The sequence below is a fragment of the Colletes latitarsis genome, unplaced genomic scaffold (assembly GCF_051014445.1).
Source record: "Colletes latitarsis isolate SP2378_abdomen unplaced genomic scaffold, iyColLati1 scaffold0013, whole genome shotgun sequence".
In the NCBI taxonomy this organism is placed as follows: Eukaryota; Metazoa; Arthropoda; class Insecta; order Hymenoptera; family Colletidae; genus Colletes; species Colletes latitarsis.
This window is the reverse complement of record NW_027488368.1, coordinates 21,872,312-21,880,356: the sequence shown is the minus strand read 5'-3', so window position 1 is coordinate 21,880,356 and position 8,045 is coordinate 21,872,312.

Genomic DNA, 8,045 nt, shown 5'->3' with positions numbered 1-8,045 from the left:
AGGATCCGTTCAACAAGTATGTGAAGAATGCGAAAATATGAGTCTGATGAGTGATAATCCCAGGGCTAACCTAGACCTAACATGCGTTATCCTCTAAAATATTGATCCAAACCAGGTTTAATGGACTGTTTCAGTGTGGTACCACTTTACTACGTGATCCAAAGCAGAAAAAACCCTCGATCAGGTCAACAAGTATGTGAAAAACGCGAAAGTATGAGTCTGATGAGGGCGAATCCCAGACCTATGCCAGACCTAACTTGCGTAGTCCTCTAAAATATTGATGCAGGTTTCATTGACTGTTTCAGTGTGGTACTACATTACTACGTGATACAATCCAGAAAAAGCCCAGGATCTTGCCATCAAGTATGAGAAATATGCGAAAGAATGAGCCTGATGAGAGCAAATCCTAGAACTAACCTAGACCTAACTTGCGTTGCCCTCTAAAATATTGATGGAAACCAGGTTTCATTGACTGTTTCAGTGTGGTACTACATTACTACGTGATGCAAACCAGAAAATAACCCTGGATCTGTTCAACGAGTATGTGAAGAATGCGAAAGTATGAGTCTGATGAGTGAAAATCCCAGGCCTAACCTAGACCTAACATGCGTTATCTTCAAAAATATTGATCGAAACCTGGTTTAATCGACTGTTTCAGTGTGGTACCACATTACTATGTGATCCAAACCAGAAAATAACCCAGGATCTGTTCAACGAGTATGTGAATTGTGCGAAAGTATGAGCCTGATGAGGGCAAATCCCAGACATATCCCAGACCTAACTTGCGTTGTCCTCTAAGATATTGACGGAAACCAGGTTTAATTGACTGTTTCAGTGTTGTACTTCATTACTACGTGATGCAATCCAGAAAAAGCCCAGGATCTAGCTATCAAGTATGAGAAATATGCGAAAGAATGAGCCTGATGAGAGCAAATCCCAGGCCTAACCTAGACCTAACATGAGTTATACTCTAAAATATTGATCGAAACCTGGTTTAATCGACTGTTTCAGTGTGGTATCACACTACTACGTGACCCAAACCAGAAAAAACCCATGATCTGTTCCACAAGTATGTGAAAAACGCGAAAGTATGAGCCTGATGAGGGCAAATCCCAGACCTATCCCAGACCTAACTTGCGTTATCCTCTAAAATATTGAGCGAAACCAGGTTTAATGGACTGTTTCAGTGTGGTACCACACTACTTCGTGATCCAAACCAGACAAAACCCAGGATCTGTTAACAAGAATGTGAAAAACGCGAAACTGTGAGCCTGATGAGGGCAAATCTTAGACCTAACCCAGACCTAAGATGCGTTATCCTCTAAAATATTTATCCAGACCAGGTTTCATTGAATGTTTCAGTGTGGTACCACTTTACTACGTGATCCAATCCAGAAATAGCCCAGGATCTAGCCATGAAGTATGAGAAGTATGCGAAAGTAAGAGCCTGATGAGGGCAAATCCTAGACTTAACCCAAACCTAACATGCGTTATCCTCTAAAATATTTATCAAGACCAGGTTTAATTGATTATTTCAGTGTGGTCCCACATTACTACGGGTTCCATACCAGAAAAATCCCAGGATCTGTTCAACATGTATGAGAAATATGCGAAAGAAAGAGCCTGATGAGAGCAAATCCCAGACCTAACCTAGACCTAACATGAATTATTCTCTAAAATATTGATCGAAACCAGGTTTAATTGACTGTTTCAGTGTGGTCCCACATTACTACGTGATCCAAACCAGAAAAAACCCAGGATCCGGCCAACAAGTATGTGAAGAATGCGAAAGTATGAGTCTGATCAGTGAAAATCCCAGGCCTAACCTAGACCTAACATGAGTTATTCTCTAAAATATTGATCGAAACCAGGTTTAATCGACTGTTTCAGTGTGGTACCACATTACTACGTGATCCAAACCAGAAAAAACCCAGGATCAGTTCAACAAGTATGTGAAGAATGCGAAAGTATGTGTCTGATGAGTGAAAATCCCAGGGCTAACCTAGACCTAACATGCGTTATCCTCTAAAATATTGATCGAAACCAGGTTTAATCGACTGTTTCAGTGTGGTACCGCATTACTACGTGATCCAAACCAGAAAAAACCCAGGATCAGTTCAACAAGTATGTGAAGAATGCGAAAGTATGAGTCTGATGAGTGAAAATCCCAGTGCTAACCTAGACCTAACATGCGTTATCCACTAAAATATTGATCGAAGCCAGGTTTAATCGACTGTTTCAGTGTGGTATCACACTACTACGTGACCCAAACCAGAAAAAACCCGTGATCTGTTCAACAAGTATGTGAAGAATGCGAAAGTATGAGTCTGATGAGTGAAAATCCCAGTGCTAACCTAGACCTAACATGCGTTATCCTCAAAAATATTGATCGAAACCTGGTTTAATCGACTGTTTCAGTGTGGTACCACATTACTATGTGATCCAAACCAGAAAATAACCCAGGATCTGTTCAACGAGTATGTGAAAAACGCGAAAGTATGAGCCTGATGAGGGCAAATCCCAGACATATCCCAGACCTAACTTGCGTTGTCCTCTAAGATATTGACGGAAACCAGGTTTAATTGACTGTTGCAGTGTTGTACTTCATTACAACGTGATGCAAACCAGAAAATAACCCAGGATCTGTTCAACGAGTATGTGAAGTGTGCGAAAGTGTGAGTCTGATGAGGTCAAATCCCAGCCCAATCCCAGACTTAACTTGCGTTATCCTCTAAAATATTGAGCGAAACCAGGTTTAATGAACTGTTTCAGTGTGGTACCACACTACTTCGTGATCCAAACGAGAAAAAACCCAGGATCTGTTCAACATGTATGAGAAATATGCGAAAGAAAGAGCCTGATGAGAGCAAATCCCAGACCTAACCTAGACCTAACATGAATTATTCTCTAAAATATTGATCGAAACCAGGTTTAATTGATTGTTTCAGTGTGGTCCCACATTACTACGGGTTCCATACCAGAAAAATCCCAGGATCTGTTCAACATGTATGAGAAATATGCGAAAGAAAGAGCCTGATGAGAGCAAATCCCAGACCTAACCTAGACCTAACATGAATTATTCTCTAAAACATTGATCGAAACCAGGTTTAATTGACTGTTTCAGTGTGGTCCCACATTACTACGTGATCCAAACCAGACAAAACCCAGGATCCGTTCAACAAGTATGTGAAGAATGCGAAAGTATGAGTCTGATGAGTGAAAATCCCAGGCCTAACCTAGACCTAACATGCGTTATCTTCAAAAATATTGATCGAAACCTGGTTTAATCGACTGTTTCAGTGTGGTACCACATTACTATGTGATCCAAACCAGAAAATAACCCAGGATCTGTTCAACGAGTATGTGAATTGTGCGAAAGTATGAGCCTGATGAGGGCAAATCCCAGACATATCCCAGACCTAACTTGCGTTGTCCTCTAAGATATTGACGGAAACCAGGTTTAATTGACTGTTTCAGTGTTGTACTTCATTACTACGTGATGCAATCCAGAAAAAGCCCAGGATCTAGCTATCAAGTATGAGAAATATGCGAAAGAATGAGCCTGATGAGAGCAAATCCCAGACCTAACCTAGACCTAACATGAATTATTCTCTAAAATATTGATCGAGACCAGGTTTTATCGACTGTTTCAGTGTGGTATCACACTACTACGTGACCCAAACCAGAAAAAACCCATGATCTGCTCAACAAGTATGTGAAAAACGCGAAAGTATGAGCCTGATGAGGGCAAATCCCAGACCTATCCCAGACCTAACTTGCGTTATCCTCTAAAATATTGATCGAAACCTGGTTTAATTGACCGTTTCAGTGTGGTACCACATTACTACGTGATCCAAACCAGAAAAAACCCAGGATCCGTTCAACAAGTATGTGAAGGATGCGAAAGTATGAGTCTGATCAGTGAAAATCTCAGGCCTTACCTAGACCTAACTTGCGTTGTCTTCTAAAATATTGATGGAAACCAGGTTTAATCGACTGTTTCAGTGTGGTACCACATTACTACGTGATCCAAACCAGAAAAAACCCAGGATCAGTTCAACAAGTATGTGAGGAATGCGAAAGTGTGAGTCTGGTGAGTGAAAATCCCAGTGCTAACCTAGACCTAACATGCGTTATCCACTAAAATATTGATCGAAACCTGGTTTAATCGACTGTTTCAGTGTGGTACCACATTACTATGTGATCCAAACCAGAAAATAACCCAGGATCTGTTCAACGAGTATGTGAAAAACGCGAAAGTATGAGCCTGATGAGGGCAAATCCCAGACATATCCCAGACCTAACTTGCGTTGTCCTCTAAGATATTGACGGAAACCAGGTTTCATTGACTGTTTCAGTGTGGTACTACATTACTACGTGATGCAATCCAGAAAAAGCCCGGGATCTAGCCATCAAGTATGAGAAATATGCGAAAGAATGAGCCTGATGAGAGCAAATCCCAGACCTAACCGAGACCTAACTTGCGTTGCCCTCTAAAATACTGATGGAAACCAGGTTTCATTGACTGTTTCAGTGTGGTACTACATTACTACGTGATGCAAACCAGAAAATAACCCAGGATCTGTTCAACGAGTATGTGAAGTGTGCGAAATTGTGAGTCTGATGAGGTCAAATCCCAGCCCAATCCCAGACTTAACTTGCGTTATCCTCTAATATATTGATCGAAACCAGGTTTAATCGACTGTTTCAGTGTGGTACCACATTACTACGTGATCCATACCAGAAAAAACCCAGGATCCGTTTACAAGTATGTGAAGAATGCGAAAGTATGAGTCTGATCAGTGAAAATCCCAGGCCTAACCTAGTCCTAACATGAGTTATACTCTAAAATATTGATCGAAACCTGGTTTAATCGACTGTTTCAGTGTGGTATCACACTACTACGTGACACAAAAAAGAAAAAACCCATGATCTGTTCAACAAGTATGTGAAAAACGCGAAAGTATGAGCCTCATGAGGGCAAATCCCAGACCTATCCCAGACCTAACTTGCGTTATCCTCCAAAATATTGAGCGAAACCAGGTTTAATGGACTGTTTCAGTGTGGTACCAGGATCTGTTCAACAAGTATGTGAAAAACGCGAAACTGTGAGCCTGATGAGGGCAAATCTAAGACCTAACCCAGACCTAAGATGCGTTATCCTCTAAAATATTTATCCAGACCAGGTTTCATTGAATGTTTCAGTGTGGTACCACTTTACTACGTGATCCAATCCAGAAATAGCCCAGGATCTAGCCATGAAGTATGAGAAATATGCGAAAGTAAGAGCCTGATGAGGGCAAATCCTAGACATATCCCAGACCTAACTTGCGTTATCCTCTAAAATATTGATCGAAACCAGGTTTAATTGACTGTTTCAGCGTGGTACCACATTACTACGTGATACATTCCAGAAACAGCCCAGGATCTAGCCATGAAGTATGAGAAATATGCGAAAGTATGAGCCTGATGAGGGCAAATCCTAGACCTAACCCAGACCTAACATGCGTTATCCTCTAAAATATTTATCAAGACCAGGTTTAATCGACTGTTTCAGTGTGGTACCACATTACTACGTGATCCAAACCAGAAAAAACCCATGATCTGTTCAACGAGTATGTGAAGTGTGCGAAAGTATGAGTCTGATGAGGGCAAATCCCAGACCTATCCCAGACCTAACATGCGTTATCCTCTAAAATATTTATCAAGACCAGGTTTAATTGATTGTTTCCGTGTGGACCCACATTACTACGTGATCCAAGCCAGAAAAAACCCAGGATCCGTTCAACAAGTATGTGAAGAATGCGAAAGTATGAGCCTGATGAGTGAAAATGCCAGACCTAACCTAGACCTAAGATGCGTTATCCTCTAAAATGTTGATCCAAACCAGGCTTAATGGACTGTTTCAGTGTGGTACCACACTACTGCGTGATCCAAACCAGAAAAAACCCAGGATCTGTTCAACAAGTATGTGAAAAACGCGAAAGTATGAGTCTGATGAGGTCAAATCCCAGACCAATCCCAGACCTAACTTGCGTTGTCCACTAAGATATTGATGGAAACCAGGTTTAATTGACTGTTTCAGTGTTGTACTTCATTACTACGTGATGCAATCCAGAAAAAGCCCAGGATCTAGCCATCAAGTATGAGAAATATGCGAAAGAATGAGTCTGATGAGCGCAAATCCCAGACCTAACCTCGACCTAACATGAATTATTCTCTAAAATATTGATCGAAACCAGGTTTAATTGACTGTTTCAGTGTGGTCCCACATTACTACGTGATCCAAACCAGAAAAAACCCATGATCCGTTCAACAAGTATGTGAAGAATGCGAAAGTATGAGTCTGATGAGTGAAAATCCCAGACCTAACCTAGACCTAACATGCGTTATCCTCAAAAATATTGATCGAAACCTGGTTTAATCGACTGTTTCAGTGTGGTACCACATTACAGTGTGATCCAAACCAGAAAATAACCCAGGATCTGTTCAACGAGTATGTGAAGTGTGCGAAAGTATGAGTCTAATGAGGTCAAATCCCAGACCAATCCCAGACTTAACTTGCGTTATCCTCTAAAATATTGATGCAAACCAGGTTTAATGAACTGCTTCAGTGTGGTACCACACTACTACGTGATCCAAGCCAGAAAAAACCGAGGATCTAGTCATGAAGTATGAGAAATATGCGAAAGTATGAGCCTGATGAGGGCAAATCCCAGACCGAACCTAGACCTAACATGAATTATTCTCTAAAATATTGATGGAAACTAGGTTTAATTGTCTGTTTCAGTGTTGTACTTCATTACTACGTGATGCAATCCAGAGAAAGCCCAGGATCTATCCATCAAGTATGAGAAATATGCGAAAGAATGAGCCTGATGAGAGCAAATCCCAGACCTAACCTAGACCTAACATGAATTATTCTCTAAAATATTGATGGAAACCAGGTTTAATTGACTGTTTCAGTGTTGTACTTCATTACTACGTGATGCAATCCAGAATAAGCCCAGGATCCAGCCATGAAGTATGAGAAATATGCGAAAGTATGAGCCTGATGAGGGCAAATCCTAGACCTAACTCAGACCTAACATGCGTTATCCTCTAAAATATTTATCAAGATCAGGTTTAATTGATTGTTTCAGTGTGGTACCACATTACTACGTGATCCACACCAGAAAAAACCCAAGATCCGTTCAACAAGTTTGTGAAGAATGCGAAAGTATGAGTCTGGTGAGTGAAAATCCCAGGCCTAACCTAGACCTAACATGCGTTATCCTGAATAATATTGATGGAAACCAGGTTTAATTGAGTGTTTCAGTGAGGTCCCACATTACTACGTGATCCAAACCAGAAAAAACCCATGATCCGTTCAACAAGTATGTGAAGAATGCGAAAGTATGGGTCTGATGAGTGAAAATCCCAGACCTAACCTAGACCTAACATGCGTTATCCTCAAAAATATTGATCGAAACCTGGCTTAATCGACTGTTTCAGTGTGGTACCACATTACAATGTGATCCAAACCAGAAAATAACCCAGGATCTGTTCAACGAGTATGTGAAGTGTGCGAAAGTATGAGTCTGATGAGGTCAAATCCCAGACCAATACCAGACTTAACTTGCGTTATCCTCTAAAATATTGATCGAGACCAGGTTTAAACGACAGTTTCAGTGTGGTACCACATTACTACGTGATCCAAACCAGAAAAAACCCAGGATCCGTTCAACAAGTATCTGAAGAATGCGAAAGTATGAGTCTGATGAGTGAAAATCCCAGACCTAACCTAGACCTAACTTGCGTTATCCTCTAAAATATTGATCCTAACCAGGTTTAATGGACTGTTTCAGTGTGGTACCACACTACTACGTGATCCAAACCAGAAAAAACCCAGGATCTAGCCATGAAGTATGAGAAATATGCGAAAGTATGAGCCTGATGAGGGCAAATCCTAGACTTAACCCAAACCTAACATGCGTTATGCTCTCAAATATTTATCAAGATCAGGTTTAATTGAATGTTTCAGTGTGGTACCACATTACTACGTA